Source organism: Corvus kubaryi, unplaced genomic scaffold, assembly GCF_017639235.1.
Source record: "Corvus kubaryi isolate FWS band 111438036 unplaced genomic scaffold, C.kubaryi_AGA036_p1.0 37382, whole genome shotgun sequence".
In the NCBI taxonomy this organism is placed as follows: domain Eukaryota; kingdom Metazoa; phylum Chordata; class Aves; order Passeriformes; family Corvidae; genus Corvus; species Corvus kubaryi.
The window spans coordinates 8,070,398-8,092,213 of record NW_024581124.1 but is presented as its reverse complement, the minus strand read 5'-3'; the positions used below and the strand labels follow the sequence as shown (position 1 = coordinate 8,092,213).

Sequence of the window (21,816 nt, the reverse complement as noted above, 5' to 3'; positions counted from 1 at the left end):
TCCTTGCCACGCCAGAAATATTCACAAACTCTGTTTCCATTCTTCCAATTGTTTTTCTTTTAATTCCCACCTTTGGAAGATTTCTTACTGCTGAAATTTGGTTCTGATACTGAACAAAAGCAATTTCACCCCTTGCCCCTCCTTGCTGCAGTTTTGAAAATGAGGGATTTCTGCAGGATGGAAATTTTGGCCTGGTGTCTATCCTTTCACAAAACTACAGTGAATTTTGATGGAGCACAGCAGTCAGCAGGCAACCACTGGAGCTGCAGTATGAACATTGGATTGGCAGAGTAATTCTACGGGGGTAAGGTGCACTAAGGTCTTGCTTAATGTGGGAATTGGCATTCCAAATCAGAGTGAGAGAGCCGTGTACTAGGACCATGATCCATCTGCTTATCCTGCTATGCAAGTGAAGCCTCAGAGAGCTTTCTCTGAGTGACCCAATCTAGCAGATATTCTTTTCTCACAGCCTAAGATAGCACTTATTAACTGCATTTCCTCTTTAATTTGTAAAGCTTGATGGTGGTTTGTATCTTACATGGGAAACCTTATGGATTACAATGGAAAACAGAGACCACAATGTGGAGTTATACAGAAATTAGTGGATTTTGAGATGATTTAAACTATTAGCAGTCTGCTCTAAACTAAGAGCACTGGAATGTTTATTCTTTTTGTGTTTTTAGAAGTAATGCAATATTTGGACTTTAAACTTGTTTGGTAGTCTCTAAGCATTATGATTATAGGCTGTTCCCTGACTGAGGTGATAAAGAAATTGCCAAAATATATTTTCTTAGATGAGCAGTCTTTCTTTCTGTCAATGAAATATACTTACCCCTGTAATTTCTCATCTTTAGCCTTTTCTTGCTGTACTTGCAACAGGCTGGAAATCAACTAAGCCCTGAATTGCTTGGATGTTTATTTAGAGGAAAGAAACACTTAAATTTATGTAAATCAAACTATAAAAAGATCAAGAAGCTTGATAACTGTGAAGTGTTGAGAGGATCTCTAAAAATATCAAATAAGCAGCATGTTAAGAGTGCAGCTTTGCAGACACTCAACCTTTCCTTTTCAGGCTATCAAACCAGTCAGCTCAGCATGCAGGGAGTTAATGATAAATGACACTGGCTCTCTGGGGAGGCAGAATAAATGCTAACAGGGTGGTTCAGTGCAGATCTTTTTCTCTGTATAGAGAGCAAAAGGGTTTGTCAGGGGTTTCTGGAGTTCTGGATGCTGGTTGAACAGCGGATTGTGGGCACCCACACTGCAGGAGGCTCCAATCATCCCAACACAGCCAGAACACTTTTATCACGCATGTGGAGAGCATGTTTTTGAAGAAACCTGTCAGAGTAGTTTGTCTCTGAATAGAACTATTTCGAATTATTTCCACTTTTCTGTTTCACAAGGAAGCCAGAATTTTAAAAATTCCATTCATTCCCTAGTTTCTTAATATAGCCATAAACTCTCAGACCTCCAGATACTGATGGAAACAAATTCTGGTAGATCTCTACCAAAATGTTCTCCTTGAGAACACCACAGCAGCTCCTGTGCTGGCTCTGTCCCTGTCCTTGGAAGCTCACTGTTCCTCTAAACATTCACTGATGTCTCTGTACTGGACCTGGGGTTTGGAGTGGGGAGAAGAATGACCCCTGCAACACTGGCAATCACTGTAAAACTTAAGGGAATGAACTTCAACAGCAAATATTTTATCTTCTCGACAAGTAAACACTTCAGAGTTCCTTTCAAAGGGTAATAAAAATGGAGTGGCTTAAAGAAAAGGGGAAAAGAAAAAGGACATATTTTGCGTTTCAGAGATTTGCTGGCAGGTCCTGAGCAGGTGTAAATCAATTCTGTTCCGTTCAAGTCAGGAGACTTCTGGTGATTTATACCAGACAGGAACTTTACCTTTAACTGTGGTCTACCCATGGAAGGAATGCATTATATGGAAGCATTTAATTGCTAAAAAAGTAGAGCCAATTTTGACCAAATGTGAAACAGAATCATAAATTAAAGAAATATGAAAATGTAAATGTACATGTGTACGCATTAGGGGAAAGATCATACTGTGCACAGAGGCTCTGCTGGCTAGGTGCACCTGCAGTGTTTTCATTCAGCTGCTGCAGAGGGAGCCCAGGTTAATTAAAAAACTTTTTTCCTCTGTTAAAGAAAAAACTTGTTAATTTCCAGCTTCATTATATTGAGATGACAAAAATCAGTGTCTGGCTGCGATCAGTGAAAGGTTACTTTTCTAACAGAGCTCTATCAGCGGCTAAAGACTCTGTTGATGGAGGGGGTGAATTTACGTGCTTGGAATTGCACTCCCGTGGAATTGATCTGCAGAGGAAAGGGATGTGTTTGAAGGAAATCATGCTGGACACAATGGTTGCTGCGTGAGTGCTGCTTGGCGGGGACTGACCCCTGTAAGGCACAGTGGGATGCATAAACCTCGAGGCACTCTAAGCAGGGAACTGAATTCCCTCAGTAATTCAAGCTTGCGGATCAGATTTGGAGCAGGGTGGCAGATTGGACCTGGAGGACAGAGGCAATGACCACACAATTGCAGGTCTCCTCCTAAGGCTTAAGATAACAGACTCTATTTTGCTTCGCATTTAAGTGGCAAGGTCGACAAGGTCAAGTTTTTTACTTCATTTGAGGAATGGCAACTTCAGTTGCCTGTAATCTGTCATTTTACCTTCTAGGACTAGCACATTTAACATGATTTCTAGAGTAAATGATTATCAGAACAGACATAATTATTAAACCAAGGATGTGGATATGAGGTTTGAGAGATGGACACGCAAGCCTGCTGTGCTCTCAGTGTAGTTTTGAACATCTGTATGTGTGATACCTGGTCCTCAAACATCCTTAGTAAATGCCAGACTTTCATCAGGCCTTGATCTTTCATTTACTGTTACCACTGAGCAAAAAAATACAAGAGAAGAAAAAAACCTAAATTGTTGTTTCCCATGAATTGTTATGAGGAATTAAATGTCGCTGTAACAGTGGCCTCTTCGTAGTGAAACAATAGGGAATCCTGAATGACAGTGTGAGAGACGACAATTTCTCTCATATTAAATGGCCAAAATACTGAATTAATTTTGATTCCAATCTACTTGAAGACTTTAACGAAGGTGGAAAAAGCCAAATTACTCAGTATTTTTGAAAGTACTCAGACTGGGCCAAGCTCTGTGCTTGGCATCTGTGCCAGTGCTCTCTTTTTGTTCCAGGTTCCCTCTGTTGTAGTTCACTGCTTGTTTACAAGACCAGACTTCTTTCTTGTGGGCCAATCTTTTATTTTGCTTTCTCAGGTTGCAGTCTCCCAAGGTAATTGGAATGTATCCTAATTAAGTTTTGTTAGTTTGAAGAGAAGAGGCCATTATATACCTGGGATGGGAAATACTATACAAGGTTCGATAATTATCATTGTGCTGGTTATTAAGCATTTCAGACTGCCTATCTGCTCTATTGACAACCTATTTGCAATCATCATTTTTAGATGAATATTCATAATGACTGTAGAAATATAAAATATGATACTTGGCAACATTTATGCAATTAAATAGACAATTAAATTCTGCTGGTAGTAATGGAAATTAAAATCTTCAGACTGATTAGAAGGTTAGGCTCTATTAATTTTCACCCTCGATACATCTATCCCTGTAGCTCTCTGTCCTCTTCAGATGTTTCAAAGGTGTTCATCTGTGCCCTTGAATTATAGAATAATTTAATGTCTTTTATCATGGTGCAAAATGGCACAACATCTTTAAAAATGAATATATGTTAACAAATCTTACATAAATATCCACATGGATGTCTTAATCTCTCAAATGTAGATGTGAAATTTTTTGTGCAATCACAAGATTTAATAGCTTCTCAATGTGAAGAAAAGTACCCCATTTGAACAAACTAAAAAATGTAAGGAGAGATTAGGCCTATGCTTGTTTGATGGGTAGAAGTTCCATCTGAACAAGATCCATAATTATTTCTCAGTTTCTGAAAGTGCCAAAATCTTGACATTACCTTCTATGTCATTAGTGCATTCCTCCTTTCCCAGCTTTGCTCAGGGCTTCGGTGAGTGTTGGCTGTTGTGGTCTTTTACCACACCTTGCAAAAAGTAATCGAATCCAGCTTCAGTTCTGTGACACTCTGAAAAAACCCTCAGGCTGTTTGCTCTGCTTCTGAATCTTTCTCACTTTATTTCAGAGACATGGGAGATTTGCAGTAGGATTTTTGCCCAAATGGAGTATTTTATTTGCTGAATTTTTGTTTGTGTTTTACAGCCGTTGTCAGGAAAGAGAAAGAAGGTCAGTGGTAAAAGCTGCCTTAAAATGTTCCTGTCTATTGTATTTCAACAGGCAATATTGCTGCCTTCATTTGGAGTATCCTTCAGAGTGCCAGCTCACCCTTTACATAGCCCTGAGAGTCCATTTATTTCACACATCAATTACACACTTGACATTTTAACACCGTGTCTCTGATTTTAATGGATTTTAGGAACTGCATTATGATTAGAGAGAAATGCTTCATTCAGGAGACACCCATCACTTACATAAAGAATAGAAACATAAATTACAAAATGTTAAAATTAATGTAACTGGAACTCCAGAAAAAATACAAAATACCTGTAGAATTTCCATCTCCTCAGCTGTTTCTCCTGTGCAAGTCCAGAAAATTCTCTACAGCTCTGATATTTGAATCTTTTTTTGAGTTACTGAAAATAGGATTTCCCTCACGGTCACTACATGCTACAGCCTTTAATATTGTTAAAAGGACAGCTCAGAGGAATTAGAAGGGTTCTGAGATCACTGCAAATGTTCTTCCGAGTTAAAGAAATTCTCAAGTGTTAATTTGATGATTTCAGCTTTCCCCTTTGCAAGACCCATCATTTACTTGGAAAGCCATGTGGCTAATGCCTGAAATCATCCTTTTAGGTCTTCCCTCTAAGAAAGTTGTACTGTTTGTTTACTTCTTTCAATAAAATGCTTCAATAGCAAAGATACTTTTCTAGTGTACCAAGAAATTTTTGACTGCTATTTAAATTGCCTCAGTTACAGAATCAATTGACCTACAAGTAATTTTACAACAAATTTGCTGGTATTTGATTAGCAGCTGCATTTCAAAACTTGCATTAATGGAACTTGATAACTGGACTTTCATCCTCTGCTGAGTTTATTAATTAGTGTTAGAACTTCACAGAGGGTTCCCAAATTTGTAGAGAGTGGAGAAGAGAACGTTTGGCAAACACAAACTGTTTCAGTTGGTTGCTATCTAAGAATAAGGAAAAGACAAATGTATACAAAAAAGCTTAAGAGAAATAGAAGTCAGACACTATTCTATTTATTCTTGCTTCTTCAGGTGGTACTTTAGCTACTTTAGGAAGCTCTTGAGCTGTGAGATTTTTCAGCCCCTATGAGCATTGGTATCGGGAATACTTGACTCCTGTTAAAAAAGCTGGATTCTTCTCAGAAAAATGAGATAAAAAGCAATCTACCCAGTCTGCAGACCAAGTCTAGCCAAGTATTTTCTCTTTGTCATTAATAAGAAAAACAGCGTATATGCAAATTTAATTTTAAGTGAACTGAATTTACTCATGCAAGTGAGAAACAATTCATCTCTCTGGGACGTCTGTCTCTATGGCATGAGCCTTTATGTCTGAAATATGTGTATTAGTGTCAGTTGCTCTGGGCAGAAGGGAATGAATTTCCATGGAATAATTCCATTTAACCTCTCTGTACGTGTCATCTCTTATTTAAGATATTTTGCATATTCCTCTCGAAGTGTCCGTAGAAAATAAGAACCCATTATCACTTCATTCCAGGGAAATTATGACTGGATTTCTGAGAGTGTCTTAGGCTGGACTGGAAGTCACAATGCTGTGTTTGATTAAGTCTGCTTAATAACACCAGTGTGGCACTTGGCCTGCATTAGGGGCTTCAGACCTTGCCCTGGCAGTCTACTAACAGGTGTCTGAGAGCCTCACTGCAAATAAAATCACGCTGCAAAGGAAAAACACCAGGACACAGTTCTGACCCCAATTCTCACCCCCAACAGGGATGGGGAGATGGTAGAACAAAGGTCTATCCTGAACCATGATCATTAAGAAGCTGTTCAGAAAGCAGCTCACTGTCACAATTCATTTCCCAGCACTCCCAGCTCTGACTAGAGCCGCCTGGGTGAGTGATCCCAGCACTTTTGAAGGTGTAGGGCTTGTTTTCTGATAGTTTAAATTAATCTGTTTGGCTGAGACCTAACAGGGACTAGGAGTGCCCAGACAGTCAATTACCTGGTCTCAGAAGAAAACATGTTTACTGATCATTGCAGATGTGGTGGCATCTCACTGCCCATTGTGCTAATTAATTGCACTACCCAGGGTTTTGGGACAGGAGATACACATATGACCATATATTGCCGCCTTGCCAGCTATCAGTATCTCCAGCTAAAGGATCAGGAGGGTATATGGGATATCACTCTTAAGACTTTCAACTGAAAAAAAAATTGTCTCAGAAGATGAGAATCTGTTTCTGATGTGAAATACCCTCTTTTTTTTTCCCCCTGCTGGAATTACTTCTGACTTATGAATGAAAATGAGAAGTTTTATGGTGTTGCTGTTTAATGTACTTAAATTCTGGTATGACAGACTACACTATCACTACAGGAAGTAAATTAAATCCTCATCAAAGTGTTATGCAGAGCCTCTGGGCTGGGCTATGTAGGACATAGTGCATAAATCGTATCGCTTGGCCCAAGGCACTGTAAATCATCTACACGTCTGGGTGCAATTTCCTCTGTATTTTCCCTAGCTCCAAGGTGTAAATACAGAAGATGAGCAGAAAGTTACTGGTTTATGCAGCATTGGCCTCAAGACTCAAACCAGCATGTGATTCACTTGGAAGTCACAAGGAATTTTAGAAATAAATTTGGAGTCCAGTGGCTATCCAGTTTTGGAGTGCTTAAGGTGCATTCAAATCCAATTTTCAGTACTTAGAAACGTATTGAAAATGAAAGTTGCAGTTGTCTAAAATTCATTTGCAGGTGTGGGATTATCCAGGAAAATAGTTTACTAGATTTCAGTACGGCTGTGGCTACAGGTGCCTGTTAGAGGTAAAACAGGGCACATAATGCACCATCCAAACATTTACTCACGTTGTCCTGCAACCTCCCATGTGGCTCAAACCCTATGGATGAGGATGGGTGCAAAGCAATTTCTGTTTGGTGTGTCTCTGCAAGGAGATATTTGCATAGAATTCTGAATTATTTATATATTCTCTTCCAAGCTGCAGTATAAGTACATAGATTATGTCTAGGACCATATATACGAATATTGGGGATGCCTTGGTGGCTATAAATTCATAGGGTCACATATTGATCTTTTGATTTAGTTATGTGGAGTTTTATCGAGTAAATGCCACAGTGAGAAGTTAAGGGAATAAACTACTATCTTTATTAAGAGTATCTTGATGTCAACTTGCAAAGGGAACTGTGCTGTTAAACCATTTTTTCCCTATTTTTTTTTCCAGAGGAAGAGTGCTGAGTTGTAATAAAATACTGTCTTTAAAAAAACCTAAGACAACCCCTCATCTCTTCCCACAAACAGGGAAAACGTGGGGCCATCAATATGTTCAAATATTCATACAGAGCAGATTTTTTCCGCTAAATCTAGGTAATTATCCTCCCTTGTGATGCATCTAATTGATGTTACATTTACAGTAATAAACACCAGGTGCATGTTATCTTGCACTGATATTTAGAAAATCTACCGAGGTGTTGTGCCTGAAGGTTTACAGGCAGAAGTAAAAATACAACAGGCAAGCAGGGGAAAGAAAATAATGAAACGTTCTTGGTGAAATTTACTTTCTTGCAGTTTTCAGCTCCAAGTACCTGTTCACTATTCCCTGTGCCGCTTCATCTGTGATGAGCGAAGCTGTTGTGTCCATGGCTGGGAATTAAGACACAGACACTGCCCACACTGCTGTGATTTCTGTAACTGCTGAACTGTAATGATCCGAGGGTCCATCCTTTCAAGGAACACAGGATATGTCCTCAGAGATGATTTAAAATGCAAGGTGTGATTACCTTTCTGTACTGATAGGTTTTTGTAAATGTTTATAAAGTGCTAGACTCGAGCTGCAGTTAGAATTTATTAACTGATAACTGTCCAATTTTTAGAATATAGATAATGAAGGAGAGAAATGGCTCTGTGCTGATATCACTTCATGTAATTACACAACTTCCTGGTGCGTGTTTCTTTCCCTAAATGGCTGTAAATCTGACAAAGACATACACCGTTGCTTGTAGCAGGAATTATTCCCTTGGACAATATTTTGAAGGAACCAATACAGCACAGAATTACTGAATTTTCAGCACATTGAGACTGAACAATGGCCATTGCCAAGCACTCTCCTGCATAGTTACAGAGGATAAACCAAGAAGAGAACAAGAATCTAATTTTTATAAATTTGAAGTAGCAGTTTAATATAGTGAGCACTTAGCACTTTAAACGTTTTTGAAGTCCTGCTGTCTGAAGACACTGAGTCATCACACAGAATTACTGCTGGTCCTAGCGTTGCTTTGACTAGTTTCTTAACAAGTCTAGGATAAATTCCTTCAGGTTCTCTGTGTATCTGAACATGTAAGCTGTTCCTGGTTCTGGTCTTTAGGCTGTTTTTCTGTTGAAATGAGCACAAAAAATACCTGGGTCTTTGTGGGAAGGTGAGATAGTAAATAACTTGAATCCTTCTGTCTTCTCTGTTGTCTCACATTTGCTCTCAGTTTCTTTAGATAATCTCTACCTTTTCTATCTCATGGGACTGAAAGTACCTTTTTCCTGTTATCTCTGATATTCATTGCCAGCAATAACTCCCTTTTAACCTTTGTTTTTCTGACTGTATACCTGTCTAGTTCTATAATATCTGTCCATTTCTCTTTTATGCCATGTTCCTTTTAGATCTGTAAGTTCTTTAAAGAGTCATGCCAAGTGTTTTCCCTCTGTGGCAGACTCCTTTGCCTTTGTGTTTTTAATAGAGTCTGTTTTAATAGCTGCCAGTTCTTCTACACTTCTTTTTCCCTTAGAATGTCTTCTCAAAAGATCCAGCCTACTGTCTCTGTGAATCTGCTGAATGTCACTGTTCTCATGAAATAGAGAACTCAGACATTTCCTGATTCCCCTCCCAAATTTCTTTCTACTTCCAAATTCTTACTTAGCTTCTCCTTATGAGTTAGAATCAAATTCATGCCCCCAGCAACTTCCTCTGCCATCTGGACAAATGACTATCCCTGCAATACAGCAAATGCCTTCTGGGCAGCCTGCATTTTCCAAACATTTTTCAAGACATAGTTTGGGAATAAAATCTGTCTTTACAATTTTGTCCTTTAGATTTATTTATTAACTATAATTTGGTGTGACTTTCCTCTTTATGTGCTGGTAACTTGCAGTATACTAGACCCTTTCAATGATATTCTCTAACTTTTTGGAGAATGAGGAATGCTTGAGGCTCAATTTACAAAGAATGACTCACCTTTCACTCAGTGTTTTTACAATTAAGCAGACAAGACAGCCTCAAAGTAAGAGTCAGTATCATTGTCATCCTTATTTCATAAAGGGGACTTCAGACACAGTGATTGTCCATAGGTCATTCTTTATATCTGTGGAGGTCTTGAGAATTTCATTAAATCTTCTTAATTCTAGTCCAGTATCTAAGTGACAATTAGTTTTTTCTTGTATTAACCTAGTTCTAGTTCACTTTTTAACAGTTACTCAAGTTCTTTGTCATCCAATTTTGATATAATTTTGTTAATTGCCTCACTTTTAGGGGTTTTTAAGCCTTATTGAAGAATAAATTGCCTTCTTTAAGGGTTTCTTCAGAAAGACATTATGGATATAAAGGTAAAGAAAGTGTGGATGAGATTTAAGGAAATCAGAAATGGAATTTTTGCTTCAAATGCTTATATAGCCAATTTACCCACCCACAGACATTTTATATAAGTATATGTATGCATGGATGGATGGATGTATTCAGTTTTACATACATACCTCTTGGTTTCCCAGCCATCAGTTTAGATAATAGTGATAAATGTCATTTATGCAGTTACTGTGTGGTCTGAGATGTGAATAATGTATTCTAAGTCTTGCTTCTCACAGTTACCAAGTGGAAAAAGAGAGAACAGGGCAGACAGGGCCACAGCTCTCAGGGTCAGGGTTCCATCCCTGCAGGAAGGATGGAAGGAGAGAAATATTCACGAATCTCTGCCACTCACACTGTTAAATCCTGCACAGCCCTCAGGTGGCTGCATCCTGTGCTCCTACACTTACCTCTAGAAGGAGCTACCTTGCACTCGGACCAAGTCACCCTGGTTTTCTTTCCTTGTTTGGTATTTTTTTTTCTTGTAAAGATTGCACACATAATCCTACCCTGCCTCTTTCAAATCCAGAGCCTCTGGCTCCCCTCCAGAGCAAAAGGAGCCCTGCTGACTCTGCAAACCTTGTGTAGAGGGGAGCCTGATTTACTTTTCAATGCTGGTGGATGAGATAAAACTATTTAACCTCTTTTCTATACCCCATGAGATTGGTCCCTGTAGTGACTCAGCAGGTATTCCTGTTCATAATTAGTATCTATAATAAACAAATGAAGAACTGCCCAGAGAATCAAAGTTTTACTCCCAAGCAGCACTGAATTTCGCTCATCCAACTGCCAAAACATAAATAATTAAAAAATTAATTTCCTCTACCAGTGTAAATGTTGAGAATTAAACAGCTGCAGAGATGGGAAAGCAGAAGGACAGAGAAGAAAAGGTAGAAGGGGATGTTCATAATAGCTGGAGACTGAGAGCAGTGGCCAAAGCCAATCAACCAAAGAGATCTGTCAGTGTTTCCGGTCCTTAAAAAGCACTGTTTTTGTTTTTCCATGTTAGAATTTCTGCTGAATATTGGGTGACAAATATGCCATTGGCTTGTGTAACTGCTACTGCAAATTGCAGCTACAGGCTAAGAGATTTTTCACCTGGCAACACAGGAGTTCAAAGCAAAGGGATGTTTTCTTCCACAAAGAAGTTAAAATAACGCAAGGATAAAATGAATAGCATGCAGATGCTTCTGTAAAGTGCCACCCCACTGGACAGCCCAGTGTCTCCCAGTCCTTTAGCTGAAGCCAGCTGTATAGAACAACACACTGTATTTTAGAAGTCAAATATGACATCTTAAATTTGGAGCTGTTCATAGCTGTGTTGAAATAGATAAGGGAACAGGAAACAGAGGAAAGAAAATATTTTCTACCTTTTGTTTTTTGCAGGAATAATCATTTGCCTGCCCACAGCAACATTTCCTCCACACTGGTTCAGCTGTACCTGGTGAGTACAAGACTCCCTACTCCAGTATTTTTTACCACTCTTCTCCCCTGTGGGGATATGAAGTTCAGCTGAAGTCTAGAAGGAAAAAAAGATCTGTAGTTGTATGACAGTCTCATGCTGTGGTAGTTTATACCAGGAAAATGGAAACTTTGCAGGCATGGCATTTATTCTGCATCATTCCCAGGGTTAAATACAGTAAGCATGTAAGTTGAACAATTAGATTAATGAATATTGTCAGTGTTATTTTAGTAATTTAATATAAGATTGTGCTAGTTTGAAAACAAACCAGTGAGAGGCACTAAGTCAGAATAACAATTTAATGGAAATTAAAGAAAAGGGAAAAAACAAAAAGGTAAAAGAAAAACACTGTCAAACTGACAGAGTCAAGGTACAACCTGACACCCTGTTAGGCAGGGTGGTGGTAGCAGTCTGGTAGAATGGTGGCTGCAGTCCTCTGAAGCAGTGATCCTGTAGTAAAACAGTCTGCTCTTCCTCAGGAAGTCCAATGGTGGCTGTGTAGCTCCTGTCCTCTGGAAATCCAGTGGGAAGCCGGTGTCTCTGGTGTTCAGCCTCAGCTTATATCCACGATGGGATGCTTGGTTCCTCCCTCTGGGTGGAGCATCTCACAATGGGGTGATGAGTCATGAGGCAAAGTGTTGATTAGGCTCATTAACAGAAGATAGTCCGGAGGGAGTTATCTCTGAGTCAGGCGGCAGGACAATGATGGGCAATTAACAGCAAGATAGTCTGGGGGGAGGAGGCAAGGAAACACTGCCCCACCTGATTTCAACGGCTGATGGGGATGGTAATAGAATACACTGCAACCCAGGACAAAGATGTAGAGGGGGCGATGACTGTGGAATGATTCATTTCTGATGCACACCCACAAATTAGCATTCTTTGTGTTTGCTTTTGTCTGTGTAATTTTGCACTTCAACAGAGAATTATAAACTGTAATTGCTTCACAACTGAAAATATAGAGGCTCAGTGACCTCCTCACTGCATGGCAGAACTGTGCTAGAAAATTTCCTTTCACTTCTTTATGTCCTTTAGAAAACAGAAGATCAAGGACTCAGAGTTCTCAATGTCATTTAAATGATGTATACAGCAAGAGTGCAGTGAGGTCCAGATAGTCTACCTAGGCTTCTGCAGTTTGGAGTAGAGATACTTAAAGAAATGAGGTTGGACTGAAATGCGGTGGTTGAAGTTCAGGAAATTTTCCTGGATTGCAGGGTAAGATGCCTGGATCCTGCACACGAGCCATGTTCTGACTGGAGCTTATGAGCTTCTGTGCAAGTGTTCACTTAGCATTTACAGAACCTTTCAGTGCAACATATTGGAACTGAATTCGTTTGGATGGTCCAAATTTATCTGGGAAATACTTGGATATTTAATATGTGCAATTCACATCCTGCTACAGATTTACTGCCACCAGCTCCCGGATCAGCTCAGGTGTGTGTTCAACAGTCTTTGCTGTGACTGCAGCATGGATATCGTGCTCTGTCCAACAGGAAGAGCAGTGCTCCCCTCCTCAGCAGGGTTGCAGCAAAGTGAGGAACATGGTTAGGTGTGTTGGTTCACTAAGAAAGAGTAGCTGGATGGATCCTAGCATAAATTGTGTAATTCCTAGGAATCTCAGTTCCTGGTAGTCTTACCTCTCTTCAGACACCAGCTCATTTGTGGGTGACTGGGAGACACTGGAGTAAGTGTTCTGTACAGCTGCACTCCAGATCTTTTGGCTGTAGGACATAAAATTCGCACCCATTGTGCCACGCACTACATGTCTGTTTTCAGATCAGGCATTATGAAATATTAGAATGCCATGCAGCAGTATTCATAGATATGAGGATTTATATGTATGTGCTGAACATTTGAGGTTCTTGTCTATGGCTTTTGTAAGTTTGGTTTTGCTCTCTGATTGCCTTTGGAGTATCTGCAGGGTTTTCTTGCATTTCTTGCAGGGAATTTACATTTTAAATTGCCTGTGATGTGCTCTCTTTCCACTGCTCTAATTTCTCAATGTCATTTTGCTTATTAGCATTTTTTTGATACAAGTTAAAGTACTTTGCTCCTTTTTAACCACGCAGCTTTCATATTGCCCAAACATCTATTTACTTTCCAGTATGCTTTAGTATGCCTTTTTATAGGCAGATATTTAGTTACCAGTTGTTCCCTTCATTTGCAGACTAGCTTATTTTGTCTAATTATTTCTCCTTTTTAATCTTTATATTTCAAGGAAAATGGGATGACACATTCTATCTGAATTTCTCTCATTATGAAGTTTATTTTAATTGACACAGCTCTTCACTGAAAACCAGAAGATTTGTTTCCAGCTCGTGCTCTTCTCCAAGGTGAGCTGGAGGGGATGGTGTCCACCCGCTGCCACAGCCTGGCCCTCCTGCAGGGAACCCCACACAGCACCAGCCTCCAGCCCAACTCTTTCATCTTCCTTGGCTTCTCTAATTCGGGTTTCTGTGTAATGTTTATTTCTGGCCACCACTGCTCACAGGCACTTCGATCCTGGAAAAATCTCTTGGGAAAAAAGCCAAGCACAGAACACCATCACAGCCACTGTCTGTCTTAGTGACATTGAACAGCTTTTCTAAAATTAAACAAGTGTCTTGCACAATTTAGTTCCAGACAAGGCTTCCGAAGATGGAGCTTATGTCAGACACTCTTGACTCGTAGCCACCTACCTAGCTGATGTTGCCTTCTTGCCATTCTTTGATGACTTATTTAGAATTTAATTTACAGCAAACACGATGCAGGATTTTTTAAAAAACTATTCTTGGAGGAATTTGAGTGTTTCTTCCCTTTAGCCAAGTAAGCACTGATGCAAATTCACAGGTGTAAGCATTCTTGAGGTTGGTATCTACTCTGTTGGCTGTGAATCTTTGTGACTGCTAACTGTGTTCTGATGAAATACTTGTGATTGCACCTTTGGGAACAATTCCTATTTTGGGGGACTTTAAAGCGCAGACTGAAACAAATGGAATTTTTTTTAGTGTTTCAAAATGCTACTGTTAATGACGGTCTAGAGATGTTAATTTTCACTCTCAGTGGATTAAAGAAATTTACAGAAGAAAATGTTCTTTCTGTTGGAGAAGGAGGGGCAAGGAAGACATAAAGACATATCAAGCCTTTGTCCTGAAAAGTTCAGATTTATGCCATTTATGAACATAACTTTTACACTGACTGTTTCTCTTCTACTGAATTTAATTAGTCTCCCCAGTATGGTTAAAAGAGCACCATTTTATAGCTGCGAACTGCAGCCTGTTCTGTGCACAAACTTGCATTGGTGGCTGAACAATCTCTAAGATATATTTGTTATTTCTTCGTTGGATGTCAGTAAAAATCAGTTTGTAAGAATGACTTTTATTATTCCTAGCAGTTTACAATTCCATAATTTTTGCTCACATGCTCACGCAGTTGAAGGCAATACCTGTTTCCATTACAAATGAGAGGGAGGAGAGGCTTATATGAGGGCTCTTGTGTCCTAAATTTCATTTTAAGTGAGTCCTAGAGTTGTAAAGATCGTTAGGTAAAGAATTTACATTATATCTATATATTTAGATTTTAACTCTCATACACGGCTGTTGGTTTTCCTCGTGTCTTCTCAATAAGGCAGTGCTCAGGGGGAGAGTGAGTTTCAGTGACTGGTTGCTGGGGTCAAAAGAAATTCATTTTCATTGTACGGATAAGGAAGTAGCTGTGAGCTCTTGCTAAAACCAGGTGAGGTTAGGGGTACTGGTTGCTTACACAGTGTGCACTTGTACAGTGTTACAGTAGACATTGCAAGATTAACAGTTCCTGCTGTTTTTCCACACCTTTGGGGATTCCTGTGTCATGTCTGTTATCACTGGTCACTGTCAAGGGCAAAAGGGACAATGACTTCTTGCATTTTGATTCATTTCAGAGAAGGTATTTCTTATGAGCATCAAGTACCTGATACAGCTAATTTAATATATCTCACAGATGGCTATAACTCTCCAGGACACACAGGTATTCTGAAGTTTGGGTTTGTTTCATTTGTGAGGTCGCTGCTCTCTTAATTTGAGCTTCTGACTCAAATCCCAGATGAAGCTGAAGAATTCTTACCTCTATTAAAGTTCAAAACCTGCAATTATTATTAATACTGTTGATTTTACCTTTCCTCAGAGAAGCTGCTCCTCAGTGCTGGTGATGCTATCCTGGATGCTGCTCTCTAACGTCCTCTTTTGTAAAATCTTAGAATGGAGATCTTGGCTAGGACCTCTTCTCATCTGGGTTTTCTTTACTCTGTCACCAGATCATGCATTAGAAGCTGCCTCATTTGTTTTGCCTTCAGGAGTGCTGGCAAGGGTTGGTGTCACAGGTCTGATTTTCATTAGTAATGAACCTTAATGATATTTTCGTCCTCTTCCTTTTCTTTTCTTTTCTTTTTATTTTCTGAGAGTCTGGCAGGACAAGTGCCCATGATCAGCTTGTACACACAGCCATTGCAGAGATTTCACTAGGAAACACATAGAAATAGGAAATAGTAAACGCAATGGAGTTCTGTTACTCTATTAATATGCATGACAGGAGCTGTTTCCTGAGGCATATCTTTATTTTAATAGAGTAATTTAGAGTATTTTTGAAAACATATGCAATTAGCATTGGTTTTTTTTTTTTTTTTTTACCATGACACAAGGTGCATAAAGGAGAGCCTGAGGTGTACTCTTCTTGTATTGCTTGGGAAAGTGCTCCAACATATGCACTTCTCTTCGTTTCAGGTGGAAAATGCTTTGTTTGTGCAAGCTCACATGAATGTCTCCTTACTCTCACTTTACCACAGTGGTGATTAATGTACTTTCTGAACCAGTGAGATACTCACATTGCTACAAATCTTTTTTATTCCTGCTACTTTCATTAGGTATCTGTGCCCCACTGTGATGTACATCACATTAAATTTTCAAGTTGCTTTGTTCATATATAAAAATTAGCTGTTCATATATAGAATTAGCTTGCAGAGGTTCCCAATCAGTTGTGCCTGGGGTTTGGATCTCAGGAAGCTGTTTTTGCCTGGCTCCTCTTCAGAACAGGGTAGCAGACCACAACAGCATTGCCCTGGCAGCTGGTCCCGTGCCTGCACCGTTTGTGCCTCTGTTTGAGGCAGTGATGTTCCCTCTCGGAGCTACTCTCTGGGGCTTCTCCCCAGAAAAGGGAGCTGGGCAAAGCCTTCTCCCCCCAGTTTGAAGAGAGAAGGAAGGCAACGGATTTTTCAGAACAGCTTCCAAATGGGACTGACATGGAGCAGACCACCCCGCCCACCCCAAAGTCACATTTTCAGGAACTTGTTTTGGGGGAATTAGGCTGTAGAACACAGAGTTCTTCTGAAAACTGAACGGGAAAATCATGTGGTGTCACCTTGGAGTGGTATTTCATGCAGTGACTCTCAGTGCTGGTCTGGCTTTCCCAGCGACTCTACAAATTGCTTTCGCAAGCAGAAATTTATTGCATATGTGTGAGGTAGCTCTCTTATTTTTCCCTTCCATCACTCCCCCAATTCCTCCCCAAAACAGATGTTGCTATAAACTGATATGTCATTTGATCATGAACTTTTCTTAATGATTGTGGTGGCATTTCTAATATTTCTTAGAGGCAAGTGCATCAGCTGCCAAATGTAATTGTTTCACTAAGGCAACGAAATACATTTTACCACAGAAACAGTACAGCTGTGATTTCATGATTGTTGCTACCCTTGTTCCACTGCAGAGCTGGACAATTGGTCTGGTCAGTTCTAGACATAGACACAGTTCTAGAATATCTCTGGATATTCCCCATTCCTAATCCCAGGGTCCTACAAAACTCATTGCTATGTGCTTTTTGTTATTCATGTTGAACAAATATCCCACAAATCTGGACTACTCGGCTACACTAACTTGTCAGGAGACACTTTTACTTTATTTTTTTGTCCTATTATAAAATAAATACAGCCCTAAGCATCATTCTGGGGACCAATCATAGTGTGGTGTTAGTAGTGATGTGTTTAATTCTAAATACTAGTTAACACAAAAACACTGCTGAAATTATGTCTGTTGCTGAGCCAGCTCCCAACAGTTGTACAGTTTAAACTCTTGATTCCAGCCAGCTTAGCAGTAGCCTGTAGGAAACAAAGAAGTGGTAACTAAAATTGTTTCAATTTCTAGAACGGGCCTTTGAGGACTGAGAGACAAGACTGATATATTTACATATGTAAGTAATTACAGTGAACAAGCATTTCCAGTTTGGTTTTAACACACATACTTGTGAGGCATTCAATGTGTACAACCATCTGTATTTTTCCAAATTCAATCAGGTGATAAAATGTCTGCAGTCAGAAAAAGCTTTTACTTATCACATTGTCTCTGGGGAAAGGAGTGTCTGATAGAAGATTCTTACTTCATTTGGCTGCTGTTGAGTCATCCAGCTGATGTTTTTGAATTTGCACTAGACTTGAACCTGGTACTGAAACAATGAAATGTTTGCTCATAAAAAAAGGAGAAAGAGCATGTGGAAAATTTTGTTTTACGACAGTGAGACAAATGCCAGTAAACTGAAATTGTGGCAGGAAATGTAGCTTTCTTAGAAAAGGAAAAATAAAGGAAGAGACACTGAATTGGATCTTGAATCTTCTAGGCTTAATGTTTTAAACGTAAAGCCCTGAGAATGTATGACTGTATCATTTTACATATCTCAAACCAGCATTTTCTTGTCCCACAAATAGAGACCTTTTCCTGGTATTGAATTGTTTTTTTCTATTTCTCAGTGACTCAGATTCCTTGTTTGCATCTATATCTGTCTAGCTGTCTCAGGACATGAGGTCTCATTTCTGAAAGAGCAGATATATTTTCTTGCAAATATCACTGTGGAATTTTGAAAGTGATGTTTACCCATGTCAGCTAGGTAAAAGCACTAAGAAATGGCTATCTTGGTGTTCAATTGAGTTAGTGGTAAAAAAATCCCACAAAATACTTCCTGTAATATATATAATTTGTTGTAATGATGAATTTATGGATGAAAGAAAATTTGGATAAACTTAGACATATAATTTATCCAATAAGCAGCTAATCCATAATGAGTGCAACATGCCCCAGGAGAGGACACTGCAAAGTATTTCCCATGTTAACAAACTAGTGATATTATTTGGCCTTTTCAATTTCTTCAGTTATCCTGATTTACTTTTGACAATTCACTTAATCAAAGAAAATTACCCCTTTTGAATTTTCTTTTCAGCCTACTGTTCACTGGTGATATTAAACAGAAACTAAGTATATTAACTGCAGCAGTCAGTTTTCAGAATTAAGAGTATTTGTGTGTTTGTTTTGCCAGGCTGCTATTTCTCTTGGATTCTTTGTACTCTGAGGAATGAAAGTGTTATGGCAACTTTACATCAAAAAAGACTTTGGAGTTCTTACCTCTATCTACACATGGTGAAATGCATAAATGTGGGTGTTTGTGCCCCCTTTCCCATGCCGGGCCTGGACAGAACTGCAGGAAGCTGACCACCTCCATCCAAAAGGCAGCTCAATGTCTTTTGAACTTCCCTCCAAGACTAAGCTTTGACCGTCTTCCCCTGTGGGCTTTCATACTGTGAGACTTGATTCACTTCTTCCTGATTATTCAGATAACTGCTCAGATTATTCAGGCAACCTTAAGAAACCCATACCAGCAATTTGGACTGCTTTCATCCCTTTTTTGAGAGGTCTTAGAGGACTACTCAGAAAAATGGGTCAAATCTCAGAAGACAATTAATGAGTCAGGGAGTGACCCAGTTCAGAGAAAAGAAAAACAGTAATGGAGCCCAAAGAAGCTATCCAAAAGAGAACATTTGTCTATACACCATTCCTTACACCAACTATTAAATAATCCTTCATTCAGATTAAATATTAAATTGGTGATTAGCACAGTCATCTCAATTTTAGAGATATAAAGAAGTTCATACATCTAAAGTGCTTTAGTGCATTGAAGGTTTAAAAAGTTCAAAAGAAAAAAAATTATTGCCTGAAAATAAATTCCTCACCAGTGCTGTATGTCTTAAATCAGCACTGGTGAAGAAAACCTCACCAGTGCTGTATGTCTTAAATCTTCTATTGGTCAGGAAGCAATAGTGATTAATCAGGGGGTCTGTGTTTGGGGTGATGAGTATGGGCGGGCAGTGAGGGAGAGGGGTTTCTGCAGTGATGCCTACGAGAAATGAAAAGTAAACCTTTTAAAAGCCATATGGGGCATAATTTTCATTTGAATAATTTTTCCTGAGATTGGCACTCTGGAGAAGCAACTGTTTCATCCAGTTCTGCATGATCTGAATGTGTGTGATCGTAAATCAGCCTTCCCGTCATCACCTGTTTCCCAGATAACAACTGTTTACAAAATGATCCATCTTTTCCTGAAAATACTTTCATTTAAATGATTCATAGGAACATGCTTACTATAAGGAAATGTTTACACGAATTTGTACCATTCATTATGATTCATTGGCTTTCATTTGGAGTCAGAATGAAAGTAAACTTTGGAATGAGTCATGGAGGAGATGCTCCATTTTCTGGCCAGCCCCAGGGTGGCCATCAATAATTCACAATCATGCTTTAGAACTTCTGGTAAATTTTTCTTGCAACAGCACTGCAAGTTGGATTCAGGTGTCTGTAATAAATAGAAGGCAGAAGCAGAGGTGTTGTGTGTTATGTGGCTTGCTCAGGACTGACACAAGAAGGAGCTGCAAGCAGAGCAGCCCCAGACTGAGGTGACAGGTGACGTGCCCTCAGCTGAGAGATGACAGTTAACAGGAAATGTATTGCTAGAAGGATAAGTCTCGGTCACTCCAAGGGGGTAGCTGGGTTGTAGTGTTAGAAATGATAATAATTTAGCGTCGTCCGTGGTCTGGGAGGGGAAGGGATGTGGAGTGTTTGGACAATGCTCTCAGGCACACGGTTTGATTGTTGGGGTGCTCCGGGAGGTGGAATATGATGATCCTTGTGGATCCCTTCCAACTCAGGATGTTCTGGGATTCTCTCTTCTCACTAATTCAAATGTATCCTTGGACTGTGTCATTTCAAAATGGGGTCAAGTACAGAGAAAGACACAAAGCAGTTGGAGAAAAAGAAACTATAAATATGACTTGTTTCATTGTTCTGATAACATCACAGTTCTTGAAATTGAATGAACACCATGTAGGAGATTTTAAAGTCATTTAGGGATTTCTATTGAGTTAGCCACCTGAATATCCCATAAAGCTGACCCTCTCTTCGAAAAAGGTCTTTATTAACCTCTAAATGCAACACCAATTTGCCTCTATAACCTCTTCCTTTTTTACTGTTTGCTTTTGCATAATGTCACAGCAGGGCTTTGAGGCTCATGCTGTGCTCTGTTTGTGTCCTGTGGGCAGCCCATATTTGTACGGAAGTATGGTAAAGCTTTTTCTTTCCCCATGTGAGACAAGATCATTTAAACAGCAGCTGTCTTTCTTGGGGGGGAAAAAGTACTTATAATTTTGAATAACTACCTATTCAGGTGTTTCTTTCCATCCACTAAAAGCTACTAGAATGTATCAAGGAAAATACTCTTACCTAAAAGAGGAGAGAAAGTAAATAGTCATTTTGTCACAAAATTGAGTTTGAAATGTAATGATGTTTACAAAAAAACCCCAGTTTATTTTAGCTGAAACATTTTGAAATAAACTGCTTGCAATTAAATGACACTTTGGTTGAGATTCATTTTAAGGAGCCTTTCTAGTCTCTCAAAACTAATGAACTGCTGCCAATAAAGACTAAAATACAGAAATAAAAAGGCATTACATATTCCACATCAGGCTTTCGAAAGTCCACAGAAGCCAGAGGGGAACTGCTCCCGTACTTCACTGAGCAGTACTTCAGACCTGAAGAGAGAGCAGAGTTGAGAAGTGTTGCCTGCTTCTCTAAGTGGGACCAATTTCACCCCTCCCAACCTTCCCTTCTTGCCCTATTGAGGCCAGTAGAGCTGAACCTCAGGCAGTTTTGTCTCCAGTGAAGCAGGGTGGAGAGTGATGCATGAATTTCTTTGGAGAGATAATTATTTGGGTTTTAAGAAGTGTTTTCTGCCCATTTGCAAGTATCCTTTTGGTGCATTCTGGCTCCCCATCTTCGCCTAGTTCATGTTCAGGTGGCAGCTCTTATCTTCAGTGCAGTTCGGAAACACAGTTGTGCTAAGGTGAATTAAATCAATGTATTTCCTAATAATGGTGATTTCAACTCAGCTGACGGTGTGGGCTGCTACAAAGAAAAGTAATTACTTCTTGTGTGTCATTTACATCAGCTATCCCATATGCTAGAGAAATGGGAAATAAATGTTCAAGGTTAGTGTCATGTGGTTGCCACTGTATTTTCTTACAGCACAACCAGGTGAACAGCAGGTGTATTGTGCAGAACAGGCTCCACCAGAATAAAGCCATAATTGAAATGGACATTGATGTCACTGAACAATTTATCTTCCTTAAAAGGG

At 39.4% G+C, this 21,816-nt stretch overlaps 1 long non-coding RNA gene across 1 annotated transcript in view; it reads left to right on the top strand.

The window, feature by feature from the left end:
* The window catches only part of LOC121667793, a 211,476-nt gene that overhangs the window by 74,178 nt on the left and 115,482 nt on the right, over positions 1 to 21,816 (top strand). Inside the window, exon 3 of the long non-coding RNA XR_006017154.1 lies at positions 11,283 to 11,340. This is a non-coding gene — a long non-coding RNA (uncharacterized LOC121667793). The remainder of the gene's footprint in view (positions 1 to 11,282; positions 11,341 to 21,816) is intronic.